At 43.6% G+C, this 24,162-nt stretch overlaps 1 protein-coding gene across 2 annotated transcripts in view; it reads left to right on the top strand.

The window, feature by feature from the left end:
- Positions 1-1,702: 1,702 nt before the first annotated feature.
- Positions 1,703-24,162, top strand: part of GHR (growth hormone receptor) — a 132,872-nt gene continuing 110,412 nt past the window's right edge. The window contains exons 1-2 of one of the 2 annotated variants that reach the window (XM_084278900.1): positions 18,769-18,893; positions 19,950-20,053. The gene's annotated coding sequence lies outside the window, so the exon portion shown is untranslated. Of the gene's footprint in view, positions 1,715-18,768; positions 18,894-19,949; positions 20,054-24,162 lie in introns of those variants that run through there. The other variant, XM_084278899.1, reaches the window with a different exon arrangement.

Raw genomic sequence — 24,162 nt, 5'->3', positions numbered from 1 at the left:
GTCTGTCACTCGTGGAGCGGGCAGCGAGCCGGCCTGGAGAGACAGCCTGGCTAAGGACCCACCACTTGCTGTTTGCAGGTCAGTCTTTGAGGCACAGCACCTCCCTGAAGCCAAGCAGCGCTCAGTCACACGGTTCCTGGTGCAACAAGGGAAGGGCATCACCGACCTGACCCACCACACGTACCAGGAGCTTCACTGTCCCTGGCCACTGTAATCCAACAACTCCCATGTGGTGACACCAGCATTCGTGCTCATCGAACCACAGCAGGGAACTCGGGAGAGTTACAATTCTGTTCTGGGTTCATTTCAGAGGGGGGCTTTGCATCATGGCTTACCAACTGATTGTGAAACTCTTGCAACATTGGCTTGTGTGGCCCTTATTCCACCTCCATTGTACAAGGCAGCCAGATGCTGAGCCAGCACGGGGTAGGGGAGTGTGGGGTGGTGGGGACACGAGGGCCTTTGAGATCAGCGTGTCACTGCTGAAGCCAGCTTTATGCATGTGGACCTGTTTCTAGTACTTCACCCACATAAATGATACCTGCACAAAATAAATAAACTGATGGCACTATACTAAGTGTTACTGTTTCCTTCCTAATGCATTTCTAAAAAGATACAGCTTTATTCTTTCAACAAAAACAAAAGCTCCAAGCAGTCCTTCTCCCTTTTGCTGTGGCTCACATCTACACTACGTTACTCAGGCCTCGTGTGCTCTGCCACACGCCTGGGATGGGGGAGTAGAGGGGAGAAGGTGCACTTTGAGCCCCTCAAAACCGCCCCATTCCCACCTGGCATCTGCGCCTGTGGCTCGATTACATCCCTTCTCCCTAAATTCGCCGCCTTCTTCAAAGCAAACCCGGGCGCCACCCCTGCCCTGGCCGGCACACGCCGGAGCCGGCAGCCCGGGCTCTCGCCCCTCACCAGCGACCGTCGGAGGCGGCGGGGGAACGGGGTAGCCCCTCCGCGCAGCACCCCGCGCCCGCAGCGCGGAGCTGGCGTGCCAGGAGCGGGGGGGCAGTTCTCCCCCGCGGCAGGGAGATGCGGTGCAGTATCCGCCGCCTTCCCCTAGACGGAGCCCCGCGGCGCCGTGAAAGTGACAGGCACCGGCCGGGGCTCCGGGGCGGTCGGGCAGCCAGCCGCGGTCCCGGGGACGCGCCGAGCCGCCCCCGCCCCGTCCCGTCCCGACAGACATGTTCCCCCGGCGAGCCGCCGGCCCCGCTCCCTGACCCTCTTCCCCCGCGGCGGGCAGACAGCCAGCTGCCGAGCGGGGCGCGGCGGCCATGGTAGGAGGAAGAGGCGGCGGCCGTCGCCGTTGAGCGCCCCGCGCCCCAGCAGGCAGGGCAAGCGCCGAGGGGGCTGCGGGGCGGCGGTGGGCGAAGGGAGTGCTGCCGCCGCTGCCGGTGCTGCCGGGAGGGGGGGAGCGGAGGTGGGGTGGGTGTACGGGGAGGGGCGGCGGGCAGCGCTCCCCGCCGTCTCCCGCCCCGGTCTGACCTCCCCGTCCGTCCTGCTCCGCCCCGCGGTCGCCCTCCCTCACCCTTGTCAGTTGTTGCCGCCTCAGACGTTGAGGCCGGCCCCGGACGGAGGGAGCGCGATGCCCGGCGGTGCCGCCGCCGCGGCGGCCGCTCGTTGAGGCGCTCCCATGGTGCCGGCGCCCACCGGGGGGGGCTGCGCCCGCCGCGCCGAAGAAACTTGGGAGAAGTTTCTGAGCGAGTCGGTGAGTACCGGGCGGCGGCTCCGCGCCTCTCCCCGCCGGCCGCGTTGCGCGTGGGGTCCCCGCGAGGTGGCTTCCCGGCCCCCAGCCCCAGCGGCGGCGGGCCGGGGTCCGGCTCCAGCCGGGCTTCGCCTCCTGCCCACCCGCCTCTCCCCAGGAGGTGCCGGGAAGGGGCGGTTTTAAATCGCCCCCCCCGCGTCCCCGGTCAGTGTCGGAGCACCTCCGGCAGCGGGGGCCCCGGTGTGTCCCGCTGGCGCGGGCAGCGCGGCACCGGACCCGGGCCGTGGCAGCAGGCGTTAGCTCCGGCCGTGGCGGCGGACACGCGGCTGGGACGGCTGGTGGGGGCAGGGGTGGGGGCGGAAAGTTTTGCGACCCCGCGTGCTGTGGGTGGCGAAGGGGGATGGCGGGGGACGGACTCAGGACCTTGGAGGTCTGGAGAAACGACATTCTTCGGAGAAACCTCCTTTTCTGTGTGGACCTGGATTTTAAAAGCTGAAGGGGGAACGGTAGATGAGCTTCCAGCGTCTCAAGTCTTCCCTGCTGTAATGGACCTAATGGGAGAGTGTCTTACTCTGTGTGGCTTATTCCAGTTTATACAACCGCTCTCCCCCCACCCCCCCACCACCCCCCAAAAAAAAAAGAACTTTTCATGCCATCTATAATTGATTGCATTTCTTAGTGTGTGGTCTGCTGTAAGTATCACACCGGGAAAAATACAAAGAGATTATTTTTTAAAACAAATACTACAAATACTCCGAGCAAAAATGTACAACACGGTGCTACTGCAGAGGCATAACTAGTGTTTTCTCCCAGCAACATCTTCAGGGATACTTGTTGCAAGCTCTCACTGGGCTATTCTAGAGATCAAGTGTGTAGATGTGCATTAGTTACTCATCTTTTCACTCGTGTATCTCCTTCAGAACCTAGTGTAGCTAACTGTATTTAGTCACAGCTTCACTTTCCTCCTTGTGCAGCAACTCCAAAAAACCCACCTTTCCGTTCATGGTTAAATCAGAAGAATGAAGCAAATAAAACTGTAGCCCACTATTTGAGCTGGATCCAATTTTACAAATGCTTTAAGCAAGTGTTTACTGATAGGAAAAAATTGAAGTTATTTACCAGGTAAAGAGGTGCTTAACTTAAATCTGAAAGGCTCTTAGCTGTATAGCATAGACTCAGTTGCTCACTTCAGTGTTGAAAATGTAGTTGGGAATTTGGTAAGATTTATTTAAATACCAGAGTCTATTTAAAAGATGCTATTTTAAAAACTGAGATTAAAGTAGATTGCAATTGAGATGTTTTGTGGCTCTGAGTGATAAATATAAGTATTACTGAAAGTTATTCAGCCAGCCTGAAATGTTTAAATAGGAATGTGGTGTCTTTCATCTCCACCACATCTCAGTCTCACATTACTAGAATTGCTACTTGCCGTGTTAATTCAGGACATTAGCATGTTTTAATAATTATAAAGGACTGACAAACAAGACAGCTTGCAATGCTTCTGAGGAGTAATTTCTAAAATTGCTGGTAAATTGTAGTGGTGTTTTTATTAAGTATATGAAAATAACTGTTGAAATTTAATGTATAGAGAAGTCACAGATACCACCCAAATATTTTGAAGTCAAATTCCCCAGCATGGCCAAGTATTGTTTTAATTTCTATGGGCTGTTTTATTGTCTGCTGGTATTGATGTATCTACACAGCACAGGATAGCACCATGTAAATATGTGAACTTGGGGGCTCCCCAGAGGTGTTAATTTCCATAGCACCATGCAGCACAGCAGCTCTGCTCCCAGGGAGCGCTTGGGTGCCCGTGCTACGCTGGGTGTGCTGGGGAGATGTACAGAGCTCAGCTCTGCACAGTTTTGCTAACTGAAGTAGCATGTGCTACTGCATGTGACCTCTTGTGCCTGTTTCCAGTAGGGAAAGCTAAAATAAATCTTTGATGGCAACTCCCCTGGTTCGGGCTCGGCACCTTTCTTTTCCGTGATTGGGAGCCTGAGGACATATAATATTGGCCCTTTTAGGGTGTAAGTTTCACTCAGAGGGTCTCTTTCCTTTGCTATATGTACATTGCTGTCCATGTGTGCATAAACGAGCATAGGCCTTGCTCCTGCCAAATGAAGCTTTCTTTTGATGCAGAAATTATTACTAATTAAAGCTAGTATTTAGTGACTTATGCTACTAATAGGAACATCAAGCTGAATAAACATAATATTGTGTATCTTGTTTGAAATACTAGATTTCCATGGGCAAAGTAGAACCTGTGAATATTTGTCATTGAGAAATCAACGCAGGCAGATATATGCCTTGATTTTTAAAATTTTGTTGTGTGTGTCTGATTTAAACAAAAAATTGTATCAGACATAACAGCGCTTGCATTCAACCCAGTTGAAGCTCTTGCAATCTTAAGGTTGGTGTCAAAACAATCTGAAAGCATTGCAAATAAGCAAAAATGGTAGGAATAAGAAGAGGGGATGAAGTTGCTGGGGAAAAGAAGGACAAGGACACCAGAGTGAAATGAGTCTGCTCAGTCCACCTGGGAGTCCCTAAATGATGGGTTTGCTAGAGGGTCAGGTTCCTTTTATCTAAAAGGATCTTCCTTATTTTTTCATCAAATATTTAACTGATGGAAAGATGAATCTTTGGCCCAGCAGAGCTGGGATGGCAATTCTGGGAAGAGGGCAGTGTGGGGAAAGCAGGCAGAGAGGCGGCAGGGCTGCCACTACAGTCGTGGCGAAGGCGAAAGGCTGACGCAACGAGATACTAGCTTGGCAGGAACAGATTTATGTCAGGACTTGAAGGAACACTTTGTGCTCAAATTGTTTATCACAAGGGAAATCTTTCTTTATTGTATATGAATCCCAGATAAGCTCTTTGTATGAGGTGGGTGTTTATTTACACATCATTTCAATTCGTGAGAGATGCAACAAGCATCCTCTTACCAAAAAGCTGGTTCTCAATGTATGAGAAACAATTTTTCCCAGTAAATTGTAAAGGCTGCTTCCTGATAGAGATGGATGTTGTCCATATCATGTTTACTGCAGATTATGGAATGAAAATACGTATGTTTTATTGAAGTTTAGAAAGCAGGTATTCTATTTTTAAAAGGCCATCACCAGAAACTTTTTTTTTTTATTATTAAGTTAATATAAATTTCAGAAATGGTCCCAAGTAGCAGAGTGGTTTGCAGTAGTATGAGACTTGAAATCCTGCCTAAAGAAGTTAATGTTCCCTACTGTTTGCTGAGGATTTCAGAGGTACAATATTGTGAGGAAGTAAAAGACAATTAAAATTATTCTTACTGAAGGACTAACTGATGGAAAACACCCTTGTCCATTCTTCTGCTTCAAGTAGCAATCATTGCTGATGCATGAAATACTTTTATTAAATGTGTTCGAGCACTTGGTTCAGAGTAAATTTTCAGGTGTAAGCTTGTCACACTTCATGTTATCCATGTAATCAGTAGCTGAAGGATTACATCAATCTGTGAGCTTCAAAACTCCATCCATCATACTAGTCATACTTAGAGAGGCTAATCACATTTATGTTAGTCTTTTGACTTTCCAAAAGACCCCTGACCACAGTGCCGACATCCATATCTTCTAAATCATGCTTCATTTTATAACTCTTGAGTTACTGAGATACTCCTATTTGTATTGATATAGTCAGCAATGCCGTCTTTTGTCTTGCTGTGTCCCTGAAATAACGCTTGTGCTTTGTGGAATCCACAAAACTGCTTGGGATCCTTGTCTGATGGGGGAAAGTCACACAGGGCTGCATGGAGAACACTGGAGATATGGTGGAGACAATGCATGGGGAGTGCTGATGGGATGAGAGGGAGCTCTGATAAATTTAGCAGAAAATTTTAACCTCTGCATTCAGAGTGCAAACACAGCATCCATTCGCCTGGTGTGGAACTGGGGACTGCTTTCCCATCTCTCCTTTTCTGCAGCCCTTTCGAGAGGCACAGACGTTAGGGTATCACAGCACTAGACCTGCTAGGCTTGTGCATCAAGCATAGGTGACTAACTCGGGTGAGTGCATAATGTGGGAAACTGAACTGAGAATGTGCAAAGAGAAGATGCTTCACCGGCTTTACACTCATTAAGGCGGAAGATTTCTGTCTCTGATCACTTAATAAGCTTACTGCTCATAATCCTAGAACAGAAATGATATATGAAGACATAAATACGAATAATCAGTTTCATTTGGGTACTGTATAAACACTGGACAATAATAGGGATGGAGATAATTAACATTTAGAATGCTAAAAGCTGTTTAAATACTGTCATAAATCCATTACAGTCTTCAAACTCAGTTTATAAGTAGTCCAAACAAAGTAATATTTCAGATGCTCTACCAAGTAATTTTGCAATACAAGTTTGTCAGCAGCTGACACACAACAACTCTGAGGAGTAGCTGGGAAGAGTTAGGTTATTAATAACAATTGTCATGTTGCATCATTCAAGTGCTTAAATCGAGTTTGAAGTTTTACTGCCCTGGGAGAAAATGAGATTGGTAAAATTTGGCCCTTCAGTAGGAGAAAAATCAAATCCTGGCTGTTGTGGCATTATGGTCCTGGGCAGCCCAATATAGTCGCTCGTAGTCTAGCTTTTGCAGTGGCACTGGTTCAGGTGCGGCCAGCCTAGAATTTGGGCAGAACATGACTATTTCTGCCTAATCTTCTCCAGGCAGAGACATACAGTGGTTTTTTCTAGTCCTCCTATTTCTAGCCTGCTGAACCTATAAAATGCTGAGTTATTCAGATCCCAGTGTGCCGGCTTTACGTTGCAGTAGATGTGTAGGATGCATTGATGGTCCCTTGTAGCTAGAAACTATACCCATGTTACTTCTGGGAAGAGATACATGTCTACCTGATCAGTATGCAACAGTTCTGGGGTTTAATCTGTATGTGGTTCATCTCTGCAATCTTACTGAATCCCTTTGGAGTCTGGGGATTGAGTAGGGATAGTCTGATCATGAAAGAGAGTTTGGAGGCCAGGAGAAACAGACTGGAAAGACCAGCAGATTTTATTTCACTGTCTCGCTTAAATGAGCGTGCTTGTCAGTTTTTGCTTCACTTCATGCACTGCATGCCATATTCCCAGCTGCTCCCAAACACTCAGCTATCAGCTACATGTCATTTTTTTTCTTTTTTTGCCTACCTTTTTCACAGACACATGGGAATTTGTGGCTGCGCTACCTTGAGAATGAATTGTTGCACTGGGCTCTCCTTTACCACATGACTATAAATATTGTTTGAATTTGGTACTGAATGCCTACTAAATTGTGTTTGCTCAAGAAGCAAGTTAGGAATCTACTTTATGATTGTTTTGTATACGGTTTTCATACAAAAAAGGCTGAACTGTTTGGTGTTTTGATTGTTCATGAGCCTGCTAGTGGCTGTAGGTAATGCGGTAAAAAGTGACTGAAAAGAAAGGATTCCTCGTAAACAGTGGATTTTGTCCCTTGCTTCACATGAGTTGAAGAGGAATGATTGTGTTTACATTCAGGACCAAGCTTTATTTTTTTCTGCCTAAAGTAAGAAAGGCGTGGGATCAAAAGAAGAAAAGCAATTGGAAGCAATGAGCTGCTGTATCTTTGGCTGTGATTACTTTTTATAGCTGAGCCTAGTCAGGTGTGTCCAGGGAATGCTTTCAAACTTCTACTTACAAAGAAACCAACCGAAAAAAACATCGCTTTTCTAATGACTGTGACAGTTTGGATTGGGGCACAGAGCAGCTCTAAGGACCAGGCCAGATGTTAAGTAAACAGGGCAAAATGCAGCACAATCAGCACTCCACCAGCCTGTCTGTGCTTTGCAAGTTCAGATCAAGCCCAGTAAGCTGTGCTTGCACTGGGGTTTGGTCTTTCAGGTTGAGTCCTGGATTTTGTAGTGCATAGCAAGGCTGTGCTTGCCACAGTGAGCTGAGCCACCAGAAGGAATGATTTGCAGCATGCAGTGCTTTTTTCTTTAATCCATTTGCAGTTAGTTGCTCATCCACCCATGTAAGTGGAACACATGCAGATAAAGCTTTCTAGACTTGCTGCCAACAGTGCCAGCCTGCTGGTCCAGTACCTACAGATGAACTGTTCTTACCTGTGGCTACAACATTATGGCAACAGGATCAGAAGGAGGGTGTGACACGGCGCTTTGCGCTTTTCAGTTGTGATTTCTGACCTTTGGAGAGCAGCAGCGAGTCTCGGGGTCTGCTCGGGCTGGGTGGCAGTAACAAACACTGCACAGGAGGGAGAGTTGTTACGTGATACGGTCACTGCTGGCCTCCTGTACGCTGGCCAGTTCTGCTGCTGCAGGACAGCGCGTACGGCATGGAGGGACTGCAGCCCGCGGTGGGAAGAAATGGCCCCTCCACCTCCATGTGAGGAGGGCTATTTTTGTGGAACTGTGTGATGAGCTCTGGTATCTTCCAACATTAAGGTGCATTTAATAAGGTGGCCGTATCAGTTCAGAAACCATTTCAGAAAAAGCAGCCACCGCTGTAAAGCAACCTTAGCCTGAATGGCTAATTTCCTTGAAATAATAGGTAGCTTTGAGAGAATTAATTTCTTTGATTGTACTGGGTCCAGACACACTTTTTTCAGCGGTGTGTAATTTATCCACCGCAAGGCACGCCGTGAATGCTGCTTAGTTGTTCCTAAGGCCTTGGCTGACCACAGGGATGCTGGCGGTGAGGGTAAGGAAGGCTGGTGTTCACCTGTTTAAGTGGTGCAAGGGCCTGCCTGACTCGCATCATTATACCTCATTTATTTTTCAGGGTTATTGTATATAATACTGTAGAACCTGTAGGCAGTGTGCAAGGGAATAAGTAATACATTGTACCCTTGTATCTTTGATCCAGTTTGTGGCATAGATGAATGCACTTAATGCCATGATGAAAAAACAATGCTGTTTACTGTTGTGCTCATGCATTTGTTGTAGCCTGTGCTGTTGCTTTTATTCCAATTATAAAAACCTTAATGTTATTAAAGTAGCCAAAAGTATCGTGAAAATCACTGTAGGTCCTTTTTCCTCTCCTATTCTACTACTGCAGGTGGAGGGCTCACTGTGTAAGAGACCAAGTGAGCTTTGGAGTTGCAGTGGGAATAAAAAGTCCATCCATCAAAAAGAGAGAACAAGGATTTAGGAAGAGATATGTCTCCTGACTAACTGTTCATGTTGACATCGAACAATGTAATGGGTGTCTTCATACTGGAGGTTCTGTAGCCGCACTCCTGTTTTATATGATGAAGAATGATTTTCGATATAATTAATTTTTAAGGAATTTTGGCCTATCATTTTATGTTATTTCAAGCCTAAGGAACCCCGAACCTTCGTTTCCCCTGGGAGATCTCAGAGTAGAAAAGGAAAGATGTTTTCCACAGTGGACAAACATGTTCTACAGGTGTTTCAGTCTTCTGAATAATGCAGAAAAGGAGAGGAGGTTCTATGGTGTGAGGAATCAAGAGCCAGGGACTGCATATAGATTGCAGATAATTTCTGAAACTGAATGGAATACAGGTAAGTAGAAAGACCAGAACATGAAAGCATGGGCAACTGTTGGATGGTATTGGAAAAGCTCAAGTTACAGACTCTGAACTGTCTGTTTCCACTATCTTAAGGGGAAAACTGAACGGTGTGTGTCTAGTTATCAGAAGGTCATATTTAAGACTAAATATAAGGATTCATTTAAAGAAGTTTGAGGTGGCTGGACTAAAGCACAGTGAAAAGCCCAAAAGCCTCAAGATTATTTAAAAATAGAAACGTAACATGAATTGCATACAGAAGGATATTTTCATACTGGTTGTTAAAAATATTTTAATGTTTTTAATTATTGTAAAGTCTATGCCACCTTGTGGGTAAAGATGTGGTGAGAGTAGAAAAGTAGCGCAGGAATCACTTTGACAGAAGCTTGCATTGTTATGCTTTCCAAACAGTGTATTGGATGCTATATTTTGTAGGACCATGTCAGTGCAACAGCTTGTAAAAAATATAGGGAACAGAAAGATGACTCATTTTATATGAGAGCAATTGGTACACATATTGTTTGTGTGTATTGCATTTTTTGTTTTGTTTACTAATGTTGAAGTGTGAAAAAATATAAGATACCAATAAAAATGACTGGCACCATTTGTTGTTAGGGCTGAAACAGAAGAGGTATCTCTCACTAGTTACTTATTTGTCTATTTTTTTAAACTGATTTTTAAAAGTTCCTCCCTAGTAGCCTGATCTGACAAGAAGAGGCTGTGGTTTGGTAATCCTGCTAGTATGAAGCAGAAGTGTGCCCTTACAGGCAAAAGGAAACAATCATCCCTCCCACCCGCTGCATCTGAGACACCTGCACTGACCAGATACTGTGAAAATTGGCACAAGAAGCATGCTTAGATTGAGCAGTGGTACAGAGCAGTGAATTCAGCTGTGGCTTCTGCATCTGCAGGTCCCACAGCTGTCTGTTCTTGCTCCAACGAGAGATGGCCAGGCTCTCCTGCCCCCAGACCCACATGCCAAAGCCTTTACTCAGCTGAGAGTAAGTTCAATAGGTTTAGTCAAGTAATTTATTTTTTATTTTAAATTATTTAATTTTGAGCCCTTTAACACTTTCTAGTGGGGGACAAACCATTTGAGAAATTTCTTATGTTTATATTATAGTATATGTAAACATGCTTTATGTCATCATTTTTAATAACCTCTAGGTTGAAAAACCTCTGTAGCCTACTAGGGTGATATTCATTAGAGTTACTGACTCTTACTCTGTGGAAAAGCTAGTGTGAGCCAGCCTGCCAGAGCGGGTGCGGAGTAACGGATGGAGCGGGGAGGGAAGAGCACTTCTAAACTCTGCTGTGTCAGTGTTGCCACTGGGCAGGAGGGAGAGGAAGACAGATTCCTTGCAGAGGCTTCATAGGAGGCTTTCTTACTTTGCTCCAACCATTTTCAAGCAGTTGCATTAAATAACTGCAGAGCTAAATAGCAGAATAATGATCCACAGCTTAGTGGACACAGAGTCAAATTACAGCACATCGTTAACAGAACAATCCATAAAGAAGAAAAATGCACCCAGATTGTTGAACGAAAGAAACTCTTGTTTCATTGTTGTATACAATCTGTGCTAAGCCTCACATTGTCATTATATTCAACAGATTTAGCAAAGTTTCTTCCTCCACTTTATTCCACCTCTTCTGACTGAAAGTTGGCTTTCACTTTTGGGTAGGATTTTCTGAATTGTGTGGCTTAGAAAAAGCATGGTAGGACTGACAAAAGTCTCTTTTACAGGACAAATGAGCGATCTTTATCTCTTGCCACATCATTGTGCTTTGGCAGGGTAACTCTGGTGGGTGCCTGCAAACCCCCGTGTTTGTGGCATTGCTTCATATCCCAGTAAATCAGCATTTTCCCAATGCTCTGATGACTCCCTGCCTTAACAATATCGATAGGTGCTCTTAAAAAAACCGTTGCTGTATTTCCCAGTCAGAAGCAGCGCAGTTGTTCACAAGCTGTGGCTTGTGGAGCACTTCCAGACAACGCAGATTGAAGCCAGCTCCAGGAAAATGCTGAGCTGTGCTGGTCCGGAGGAGCTGGGGCTTCAATTGCCTGTTCAGCAGCCTGCGGCAGAGCTGCCCGTGTGCCATTGCCTGTTCTTCCTTGGCGCTGCTGCCAAGCACAAACTCAAGTCTCTCTGAGTTTGTGCTAAATTGGCACGTGAACTCTGCCATCGGTTTCCCCTGATAACAGTACGATGATAAAGCCCGCACGTTAAGTGTCCCTAAGAGAGTAGAGCTGCAGAAGCTGGTGGAAGTGCCACAGCAGTGGAGGTGGAAACTTGCTAATGGAGAATATCAAGAAGTCTGAACAACTAACTGTATTTATTATGGCAATTACTGGAGAGGAATAAGGCATCTTCTGGGAGAAGATGAATGTTAATCTGTGTTTTGTTCTGTTGGTGCAGTTGGTAGTGCAGTTGGCTGAATCATTTCTAGGTGCTATAATCACACAAACAATACCGGAGGAATTTGGGCGTTTGAAAAGCAACAACAACAAAGCACCAAAAGCACAATGAACAGGCTAGCACTGATTCTTTGTCTTGCATAAGCTTTTTGGGATGCATTAAGGGACTCAGATGTGTGGAGTAGACAGCAATTCTAACACTGTACATCAAGGATGGAGGGTATGTACTTTGAAGTGAACAGCACAGACCTTTTTGGATGTTCTACATTATAAATAGATGCATATTGGCAGCTCTGGCATTGGGCCTTGACTTTTGACCCCTGCTGCTTTTACCATTCATTCCTTTCTCTTAGCAGAGCACTTCATTTAGTACAGAGAAGGACTAATGCTACTTATTATGTTGCTTTGTCATTAACAGTAAAAAAAATGACTGCTTATACTTCCTACACTTTTTCTTCGTAGACCAGTGTATGATGCTTTCAAAGCCATCCTGGTAAACTCCCTTCTGAGGAATGACATGGAACATTACAGGGCTACAGGGAATTTTCTGCAGAGAACATTGCAAACTCTGGATGTATTTTATGTAGTGTTAGTATTTCATTCCTGAGTATGTTTGGCTCAAAGACAAATCTGTAGCCATTAAATGCTGGCTGCTCTTCTCCCCCTTATTACCAGCAAGTTATCATACAAAACACAGTAATTTAATTGTAATAAATTTAAGCAAATGTTGAAATGGTAAAAAAGTGCCACATAGACCATTAGAAATTACTATCAGGAAAGATCTGCAACAGTAGTGCTTCATCTTCAGCTATTAATACAATTGGTCACTGAGAAGTGGTAAAGGAAATTCAAAACAACCTCTCCAACTTTTTCCAAGATTACTCAGTGGAATCACTTGGTGCTAGATGGTTACGCTGAATGAGAGAAAAGGAGCCACCCCTGGGGAGGAGATCGGTTTTCTGAAATTACTCAAAGTCAATTATCCGTCTAGTTGTTGTAGGGGTTTATTAATACTCTGTGGACTCCCCTACAGTTTGAATGACAAGCAAGCAGGTAGAAATTATATTTATGAGGAAAACATTTCTCACCTATCCAGTTAGCTCTGGGAATCCATACAGCAGCTTTTATTTGGGACTTCATTGTAGCTGTGAAAAAAGGGATTGTAGCATGGTTTGTAGGGTTGGAGTGAAAGTTTTGGTCTGAATTTCCCAAGCAGTAGCTCCTGGAAGCGATATGCAGCTTGTGGCCAGGAACAGGGCCATATCCCCAGCCGTGACTGCAAAGGAGGCTCTGCAATGAGCTCAGAAAGACTTCAGCCAGACATGAGCCTTCAGAGCCTGCGCTCATGGCACCGGTTTCCAAGCCATAGCAGAACCACTACAGCTGTTCTGGTTTTGGGTTTGGTTTTTGTTTATTTTTTTCCTTTTAGAACAGGGGAATACTTGCTTGAGTGTTTGTGCATTGTTTTGAATGTGTTGTACTCTTAGTTTTTACACAGTCTTGGAATCGGTAATAAGCCAGGTGCTGCTTGTATTTCACAGATGATGTATCCACCCCAAGAATCCAGGGAACCTACAAAGAGACTATTCCTTTTCTTTGAACCATTTTCTTTGGCAGTAACATAAGCTGAAAAGTTTACATGAATTAAAAACTCATGGCTGAGTATGAAGTCAGGCCATTGAAGCTTTCTGTTCATCACATCCCCTTGAGTAGTTTGTTGATACGGAAGTAAAAATCCAGCACTATGATGACAAAATATATGTAATTTCTTCAATGGTAGGTGCTGTTGGGAGGATTCTAGCATCCTTTCTGGAGTCTGTTTTGTTGATTTTTATATGACCCAGTTGGCAGCAAGCCTGTCTTGCGAGGCACAGGACAATAATATCCTGCATAGCTACTTTGCTAAGTAATTGAAATACAGTGCCAGCATTATTTGGGACAGATATGTATTCAATAACCTATTGCTGCCAAGTTGCATGATAAAAAGAACCACTTTTTTCCATCATAAAACTTCCCTGCATTATTCATCAGCAAGCTGAGCCTGAGGAACTCTGCTTCTGGTAAGATTTAAAAGGAGAGTGTCTAGTTGAGGTGTCAAGGGGCATGTCCTGTCACTCACTAGCAAATCTGTTTATTCTTAAGTTTTCTGTACCATACTAGATATCTAGTCATTTGCTCAAAATTCAGCCTATTCTCAGAAAATTAATTGTGGTGTCAGGTTTTTTTTAAATACAAAAAAACCTTAACCAAACAATACCAGTATCCTACCCTCTTAGCTAATCTTAATTTGTAACTCCTGCCTCTGACACATGATGACCTGTCAGCAGGAAATGAGCACTTCTTCACCAGTCTCAGAATGGCTAAAAGCTCACTCTTTAGCAAAAGTGGAAATCTGACACGTCCGAAGTGCAAAGGGATCTCTTTGTGGAGACTTATCGCAGGCCCTCTGATAGGCTGGTTCTTCCTCTGCAAAGTCAGTGCGGGAACCTGGGATGGTTAGTGTGATCATCTTTCCTCTGTTTGAATTTCTCTGTTGTCTGAACTCTGCTTGAAAAGTAGATTGGCACATGTTCTCTTATTTTTCAAATTAGTCATGCCAGCTATGCATAAAAGAGCTGGAGCAAAAGCATTCCATATCCGTTGTTAAGTGTTTTATTTTCCAGACTAAAAACTGAATACTTGCAGCTCACATGTCATTATATGCTTGTCATTCCTAATTACTTTCTGGCATGTTCCTGAGTGTTTTGTAGACAGGAAAATATATTTTATTATTTTTTTTAAACACACAGCTGAAATGCCTCCATAACTAGGCTAACAAAGAAATATATTCTGTGAGGTTGAAAACTATTGGGAGAAATAAATGTGTGGACATACTAACTTGTTCCTTTTCTAAAGAGTAACTTGCTTCATCTTTTATTATCGTTAAGCATTTTGTCCTGAAGGAATGAGACTGATACATTTCATAACTGCAAATTAGTCATCAAGCATATTTTGTTATTTTCAGAGTATGCAAGTATGTGATTTTTCCCTGCAGGTATTCTATATACTGTGGCATGTTTTACCAAAGGAAAATGCGGTGCTTGCATACCAGATTTTATACACACAAATTCATAAATGCACATGTACACAGCAGCAGATTTGCAGTTCCAACCCTTGAGATACGCGTCCAACAGGCTGCAATAATTCACCTCAGGCTGCTGGTAAATAGAAACTGCATTAGTGGAAAAAAAAAACACCCGAGGGTTTTCCAACTGGCATCCTCTTCACTTCTTGGGATTTTATTCTCTCTTGACTGTCAGATGAGAACTTGACTACCCTGACAATGTGCTGGAGTATCAGAAGCCTACCATCTCCCAAAAGAGCTGCGGTTCCTGAGTCAAGGTAAATCTTTGGAGTCACCACAATTAAGAGGCTGCTCAGGATAGATTCAGATGTGAAGCCATTTGAGAGCTGTGGCCAGAAATTAAAAGCAAATATGTTCTGTGTAAGATTGATTCATTGGGCAGGCTCTCATTTCTCTGCTGTGGGGACTGCAGCGTACACCATGGTGTAGCGTGTCTGAGCTGCATCCCTGGCTGGGAATAGTGTTTTCTCTGGGCTGATGGAGCCTGTCCCACAGCTGCCTGGTAGCAGGAGAGGTTGGGAGCCTGTGGCAGGAGGCTGCCTTGCAATCAGGTAGGGCTAGTGAACTCCTTTGGGCAGGAGCCCACAGCCACGTTGGTAGTGTTAGAGTGCTGGGGCCAGAGGCAGCCTTGTGGCAACTGGAGCCCCAGGCAAAGGGGAGAATTGGGATCTTCTCCTAGTCACCTGCAAGGTGGCCCATGTTCATGATGTGACCCAAAGGCTTGTCTATCTAGGGACAAGGAAGCCAAGAGCTCTACAGCCAGGGCACTGCAATCAGAGACAAATCAGTCAGGTGGGTGGGCGGGTTTTAACTGTAACAGCAGATGGGAACTGTCACCTAATGGTGGCTGGTATGTCTGGCAGTATCATTAGGTTTGTTAAAATTGCTGAAGAGTGTACTCACATAATGTAATATCTGCACTAGATACCTGAATTACCTTCTCTAATGACTCTACTGGCTATGATAAGCTTAAGACATTAATTAGAACCGCAGACTGGTTTGGGTTGGAAGGGACATCAAAGATCATCTAGTCCTACCCCCTGCCATGGGCAGGGACACCCTCCACCAGACCTGGTTGCCCAAACCCCCATCCAGCCTGGCTTTGAACACTGACAGGGAGGGGGCAGCCACAGCTTCTCTGGGCAGCCTGTGCCAGGGCCTCACTGCCCTCACAGGAAGAATTTCTTCTGTATATCAAAGCTAAGTCTCCCTTCTTTTAGTTTATACCCATTACCCCTTGTGCTATCACTACATGCACTTGTAACCAGTCCGTCTGGCTTTCCTGTAGGCCATCTCCTTCAGGTACTGGAAGGCCCAAATAAGGTCTCCCCAGAACCTTCTCCAAGCTGAACAAGCCCAACTTTCTCAGCCTGTCCTCAAAGAAGAGGTGCTCCAGCCACCTGATCATCTTTGTGACCCATCTCTGGACAGCCACCTCTGTTTAGTGCCTGCTCTTCATGCAGGTTTTCCCTGATGTGTGCTGTCTGCTGTGATCAACAGGAGCAAAGACTCTCGCCTCAGGTGACAATGATTTATTGCTAGTACACTGCCACAACCATAGTTTGCAATTCAGTCAACAGTGCTAAACAATATGAAGATATCTGCCCTGGAGAAGTGGCAGGCAGCGTTTGGGAACAGCAGGATAATTTACAGTGCCAAACAAAACAAACACAGTCACGTGTGGTTGCGCTGCCTGCTGATTATTTCTGCTTTTAATGTGTGTTTTTTATTGGCTGTATGCCTGCTGAAATCTGACACTCCCCAATATTAGTTTCCTCTTTGTGCCTTGCTAAAATAGGTGTAGAAAAATATTTTTCTGAAATCTGAGGCTTTAAGAGAGTTTTGTATATAGCTTGATGAGGTATGACAGTGAAGTAACCCTTGAATATTTAATTTAGAGTGAAAATAATTATTCTCTTATGTGCAGTGAACCTCCACTGTAACCTTGCCTCTGACTGGATGAAATAAAGTAGTAATTTTTCTGGAAAAACAAAGAAACCAAGCCAATTAATAATTTTGGGTTGAATTAGGCTAATAGTTTCATCTCTTAGAAGCAGCTGGGACTGTATAACTCATAAATGCTGGATGAATTGTAAATAAAAATGAATTTTTCACTCTGAAACATGATTTTAGTGAGTTGAAAATGGCTAAAAATTATTTTCAAATAAATTCACGTTTATATTTTAATTAAAATTGTAATAAGTCCAACTTTGTGTTTATTCAAATAAATTAATGTGTTTTTATTTGTTATTGCATAGAACAATATGAATTGACCAGAAATAAAAATTTCAGTCCTCCTGCAGAATTATGTATCAGTATGAATGGAGGCAACTCAAATTTTTTTCATCACACCAAAAGGATCTGTTACTGAACTATTTTTTGCTCTTAGGCTGAAGGCTGTCAGTTTTCTATTATAAAGCAGCCAGTATTTTTATAATGGTCATGGAGATATTAAAATGCCTTGAAACAGATAGAATTTTACTAATCTATTTTTTACTAATGCCGTGAATATACCATAAGGTATCGATTGTGCAAGGTAATAACCTTGATGAGGATTATGCAGATCTAGCACTGCTGCTGCTGCTGACACCGTGGTGGGCACTGAGAGGACGCACCTCCCTGTCCTGGAAGAAGATGTCATGCATCAGAAAACTGTCACCAGCCAGCAGAACCCCAGACCACTGCCAAATGAGCTCCGTGGGGTCTGCGGACACTCTGCAGCACCACAGGGTGGTTTTGCTTTTATTAATTACCTGCCTGAAAATTTATTTAAAAAACCTTCTTCACCGCAGTAGGTGTTTGTGATAGCAGGGCAGCCACCGTGAGCCCCCGACCACTGCTTCCCCTGCAACAGCCTCCCCAGGCTGCAAGGCTTTGTGCTCACCTCCCTTCATGTGCTCCCCAAAATGTCTTGCATCTCCTCTGTAAGGCAAATGCCACTCTCTAAACCATTCGCCACTTGTCAGGTTTTCTGAATTTAAGATCTTTGCTGCCTTTTTCCTCACAGTCTTTGGTTTGGCAACACCACTGGGAAAGCAAAGCAGCCCAAAGGGAGTGGGGGCAACTTAACACCCCTCTCGTGTTCTGCTCCCCTTACTGCATTTTTTTTTCTCTTTTGCAAAACTGCTGTCTTGTCTGTTAGCCCTTATTTACATTGGTCAGTGACTCTGACATTTAATCTAGTAATAAAACACTGAGAAAACTGTCTTGGGTCATGGAAATCCCTAGATGTAATCACTTTTTGTGTGTGTGTGTGCTTTGTTTTTGTTTAAATGCTACCCAAAATAAATGTGCATTAGAAGTAGCTTCAGGCTGAAAAATGCTTTAGTGCAATACACAAAATCCATCTTTATTTCCATGTTAGTGGGGGGCGTAACAGTTTTTGCTGTGGATCTGGACCCATGACTGCATTAGCGTGACACTAGTGCCCTGCTGCTGGCACTGTTCTTTGTCAGAGCAAACACTCAAAGTCCTGTTTGGTTTTTGTGTCAGTAAAGATCCTGGCACTGTTTTTTTCATGGATTAAGGTAAAAACTGTGGTGGCCAAACTAATCTTCTGACAGTATAGCTTACCCTTTGGCCCTAACTGCTACTTATAAAACTTTGCAAATACATCTTCTAAGCTGGCAGGCTGGATTTCTTTAGCTAGAGGGTGAGCCCTTCTTAGAGCTTTTGCTCTCCCTGAGGTTTATTGCAAAATGAGAATGTTCCCTTTGTCTCTGGCATCAACTCAGGTTTGTAAACTTTGTTAACCAAAGAAATACTGAGTTTATATGCCAAAATACTTGGAATCTGGTTGTTGACTTTTGGGTACACAGGGCTGTTGCTCTCACTCAGCACAGTTTCGCCCTTAAACTTCTGATGATCCCTGTACATATTTTCTTGTTTATTCCCTTTTCTGTCAGAGGGCTTCTTCCTGGAAAATCGAACGTGAGCACAGTTTCCAAATCGTGCTGAGGGTGATCATTCTCTTTTGCTGTGAGAGCGCTTGGTGGAACGGATAGTGGACATTTTGCACGTTACTGATTATTTTTTTTAGCACTGCAGATGGGAATATTTGAAATGCCAGAGATGATGAATGGATGTGGTGCATACCTAGAGAGGCAGACTGGCAGGTAGGACGTGGGTGTGGGGTTCAGCTGGGAGTTTGTGCCTGTAGGGCAAGTGGGAAGGGGTGGAAGCTGGGAGGGGCAGTAGTAATCTCCTGACCTTCACCCACGCTCCTTGGCGCAGCTTGCCCCTCTGTCCTCCGGCTCGTCTCCGTCTCTTGGACATCACAGCTTCTTTCTTCCCTTAAAGTTGGTCTTGGCTACACATGTGCCAAAAGGTGAGCTCCCATCAAACAGTGTGTTTGCCTTGGCTGGGATCCCAATCCAGGTGCTAGATTAGTTTATCTTTTAATTGTTATTTTCTTGATTTTAGGGGGATAGGAAGGACAGAAGGCAGTGTCAGATTATAAAGACTGGTTTACAGAGACTTTGAAGTTGGGACTGTTCAGTACTGAGGAACAATGTTTTTCCTTTGTACAGCATTAATCACCCTGTATTCCATTTTCACCATGACAGCTCAGATATAATTACTCCACACCATGGGCTACTTAGATGAGTACTGTATCTTCAAGTGAACTTTTTAACCTGCTAAATGAATCACACGGAGAAAGTTAATGCCATTTATATTTAATTAAAAATTTGCAAACCAGGCAGGAGGGACTAGCATACACAAAAGCAGTGTTACCCTTTATGTTTGAGCTATTCGAGGAAAGCCTGGTGTCTTTATGAGAGATGATGAGTGTGAGCTTCTGCTACAGCCAATTTACTGTAATAAAGGGGCTAATTTTTAAAAAGGACACTTTAATAATTGTGAAGTTCAATAATGTCAAAAAAATACCTGATTGGGAGTATAGCCTCCTTTTTCTCGTTGGTCCTACTGTTTCTTGATAATTTCTTCGGAGGGTAGGGGTGGGGAGCCTAAAAAGATGTGAATGTGAATAGCATGGTTCATTTTGTCTGTTTCATGTCCTGTATACCTCCATGTATATTTAACACCTTGTTAGAGATTTGATCTTACACATGGTGCTATAAAATACCTGAAAGCACTTCATTTTTAAAGAGGTGCAGTATGCCTTTCTCTTGCTTTCAATACAAGTTAATAGCCTTCCTTGTTGCCCACAGAATTTTGCAAATGTGAATCCTAAAAGCTGAGGCCCCAGAAGAAATAAGAAAGCGCGTTTTTAAGCACGGTTTTAAGCCACCCTCATGAATGTTGAATGCCTGTGGTAAGCTTGGCAAGTCACGTTAACTTCTTAATACAATCCCATTCACTGTCTTTGGCATATGAATGCCTCAGCTACTTAAAACAAAGAGACTAGAAACAGCATCTTTCTCTACATTCTTAATTCTCAACCTGTGACCCAACTGATTTTCAGATATACATGTTGTATTAGTTGCTCTCTTTATGTGGACACTGCTTCAGTGCCAATCCTGCAATGAGATTTCAAAGCGTAAGCTACTGCTCAAATCACTGGTTCTGGATGAGAAGGCATGTCTGCCTCTGGAAAGGGCTCGTTTCATGTCTGGGCAGTGCTGAGGGAGAGCAACAAGGCATGTTTTAGCATGGAGATGTTGGACAGCCCTTTTCAAGTGCAGGGAAGGGACAGGAAGTTCTTAGTAGTAAAGCTACTGTGTGGGACTGAGTCACACTTGTTTATACATAAAAATGAGTTTTCTTGTTAAAATAAGCAGCAGTGTGTGTTTGCTTGCTGGAATTCTCTCAGTTAAATTGGTGCGTCAGGAGAAAGGGCATGCTACTGATTAATAAGACATAACCCAAACCTTAGCGAAGTACAGGATTTTCAGACCATGCAGAGTTAAGCTGCTTTTAAAAATGAAGAAAGCATCTTGTCCTCTGTTCTTTCTACTGTTTCTTTAAGCAACAGTTAAACCACCCAAGTCTGAATGCCACTTATCGTTGGGAGAGATAGGAACACTGAGCCGGAAAACAGTCTTGCCCTTTGCAATTTATAGGCACCTTCAGGGTGGTGATAAATGGCCTCTGTTACAAAGAGAGACAATTATGCTTAACTGATTGCAGTGGAGGGGATTTTTGCCTTTTTATTTGTGCTGCCTAAGATGTTTTCCTCCTTGAAGAGACTGTTATATTAATTTGCATGTTTTTTCCATGTCTCAGAGCAAATGCTAAGAGCATTCCAGAGCCTTCTCCTCTCACAGGGAATGGTACCGTTAATCTCCTTGTCAGCTATGCCTCGTATTATTTCATGCAGACCCAAATCCTCCTTCTTCTGATTACCCAAAATAGAGGTTTGATTTCTTACTGTGCGGTCGGCATCAGTAGCTAATAGGCTCCCTTTGTGGGTTTGAGGTGAATGCAGCTGCAGTGATGCAGTGATATTTCAGTGTTTGTGTAACTTACATGCTTTGTAATCATCAAAATATCACAAGACAACCTTTTGGAAAGTACAGCTGACTTAAATGTGTTTCTGATGTTTGTATCTACTGGAAGAGACACTTGGAGAAGGGAGGGGAAGGAGTTATTGGGAAAGAGAAAAATGACTCATCAGAAATATTTGTCCTCTTTTTATTTCTGTGTTTGGCTATTCCCATCGTATACTGTGGAGTGATCAATGCCTGTCTGAATAGGATTTATGGTGTGAGATAGCTCTCAGAAGGTGAAATACTTTGCAGTTTTTAACCTCCTCCTTTCCATTACTGCATTTAAACCTGCTAAAGGCTGACAAAGTTCAGTAACTGTGGAGGATGTTTTTCTAGTTGCACTAATTGTGATATCCTGCCTTGTCTAAGGGGAGGGGGGGAAGAAAAAAAAAGTTGTTTTGTCTCCTCTCTGAAATTGTTAACATGAGTGTGCATATCCCGTAATAGATGGTGAAGATGAACTCCTGTGGACTATTAGAGTTGGTCTCCGTTAAGAAATGTGTGTGCTACCCTTAATAAAGCAGCACTTAGCTTTACTAACATTGCTCTGGAGCAATACGAAGGTTCTTTTAACACACGAGTGGATTCCCAGAACTCTTGCTTTGTAAATAAGGTCTGTTCCCAGTGAGTCCTAATTGATAATGACAGTTAATGTAATACCTGCTGGCTAGGCCTGGTCTTCACTAAAAGAGTTCTTTGAAACTTACTTATTGATTGCTGCAATCAATTGAGTTTAAAAAATAGCAACAAAAGCAACATTAATTTATCCTCAATTTTCTGATAATTCTTTTTCTTTATTTGACAGAATGAGATTCAAGTCTCAAAACCCTTGCCTGCCTTTTTATTTACAAAGCATGCGGTGGTTTTGATTTTACACATGATTATGGCTCCAGGAATTACGGCTATACGGATATTAAATAAATGTCGTTTTCTGTCCAGGATGACCAAAGGCTGTCCAGATATCCAGGCACAGAATTTGCTGAACTCTCTGTATCATCAGTTCTTTATAATCCAGTCATTGTTTATTGACCTGTATAGAAAATAGGGTTTAGTTGCAAGGCTGAGATGGCATTTTCCCTCTGCTGTTCTTGGAGTCATTAGTACTATACATGTGCGTGGTGCTGCTCAGCCATCCAGCAGTGAGCGCTTGTCCCATGGTACAAACCTTAGCCAGTTCTGCTGCTGTTTACAAAAGGGATGGGAGTTGCGCTTTGATCTTTCTTACCTTCAGCATTCTCTTAGAAGTCAGAGGTTAGATTTGATTGCTATTATCAGAGAATGGGTAATGTTAGACTTAAATCATCTAGCACTGACATTCACCTCCTGTTTTTCTGTTCCCTGTCTCCCTTTGCATACACTTCTGTAGTTGGATTCTTAGTGCTGATTTACTTAATAGGCGGAAAGTAACCAGCTTTTGAAGGTATCCCTTCCTCTTTTTTGTTTTCCCTCTCTGTATTTTTACTTCAAAAGTGGTGTAGTTATATATGACTTGTACTAGGCACTGTGAATGCTCAGTAGAAGGTACGATTTATTACAAATGTTCTGTTCCTAAATGATAGTTCCCTAAAAGCATGTGAAAAAGAATTAATTGTCAATTCTCAGTAAAGATTTAATTAATAAATATTTGGTGGAATGGTGGAGACCTAGTTTGAATAGCAGAGAAGAGCATTATTTTAATTTCAGTTTCTTTTAAAAAGCAAATGGTCTGCTACACTTTATGACTTTGAGCGTGCCTGGCTGAATCCTTAGCGAAAGTAAGTAATGGCAAGAAAGCCTGGAGAGAGGAGGAAAGCTCTTGATGTTGCTTGATGTGCTGTGCAATGGGTGCGTTCCAGCAGCGGCTCCGAGGTGACTGTCTATGCAGATGGTGCGCTTGACAATGCATACCATTTAATAGTGAGGACTTTTTTTTCTATTTAAATCTTTTCTGAATGGCCACCTGTGTTTCATCTGTGGGGTGGGGATCTGGAGTGGGCACATGTGTGTAGGGGATGCTAATTAGTACTACTGATGTCGGCCAATCAATACTGTCGAAGAGCAATCTGAAGAAATGGGGTTCATATTTAGAAACTAGATAATCAGAGTATACTTGCATAATGTTCTTATTAATTCTGTGTGTTGCCTTCCCTTCTATTGAATGTATTTATTGGTTTTTAAAGGTTTGCTATAAGAACTATTCTCCACATAAAACCTGGATCCAGCTGTCCCTGACAATTTTTTTCCTAAATTTTAAAAAGCAGATTAAATACTATGGCCCTTAATTTTACAAATTTTGAGGTTCAGCAGATTAAATAACACAATCAATAGATTTCCAGTGACATCTTGACAGTGGGTAGTTGAACTGGAGAGTTCATTTTTTCCTGTTATCTGTAAGAAGGCATCAAAAGAAAATTAGCTTTTTGTATATACTGCAGTGTCTATCTTGAATTTATTTAACTCAGTGCTCAGTGAATCTGTTGATTACCTGCAAGAAATAAGATTTTTTCCCCTCCATTGATGTGTAATTTGGCTTCTAAAAGCTTTTCCCTCTTGCCTAAACCTGGAGGTGAGCCAAAGCTAGACAGTGATACATAAGGTGTGCTGCAGAAGCATCTAAGTAACTGTTTGATGGTTCTTGCTCATGTAATCACAGAATCACACAGAATCACAGAATCATAGGGGTTGGAAGGGAATTCGAGAGATCATCAGGTCCAACCCCCCTGCCAAAGCAGCTCCCCAGCTCATATTGCACAGACAGGTGTCCAGACAGGTCTTGAATATCTCCAGAGATGGAGACTCCACCACCTCCCTGGGCAGCCCATTCCAGTGCTCTGTCGCCCTCACTGTGAAGAAGTTCTTCCACATATTGGTGCAGAAGCCACTGCCCCCTGTCCTGTCTCCACAGACCACTGAGAAGAGGCTGACCATTTTCTCTTGTGTCTCACACTTGAGATAT

Source organism: Gallinula chloropus, assembly GCF_964237585.1.
Source record: "Gallinula chloropus genome assembly, chromosome: Z".
In the NCBI taxonomy this organism is placed as follows: Eukaryota; Metazoa; Chordata; class Aves; order Gruiformes; family Rallidae; genus Gallinula; species Gallinula chloropus.
Note: the sequence above shows the minus strand (reverse complement) of the source record. Positions and strands in the feature narration are given on the sequence as shown.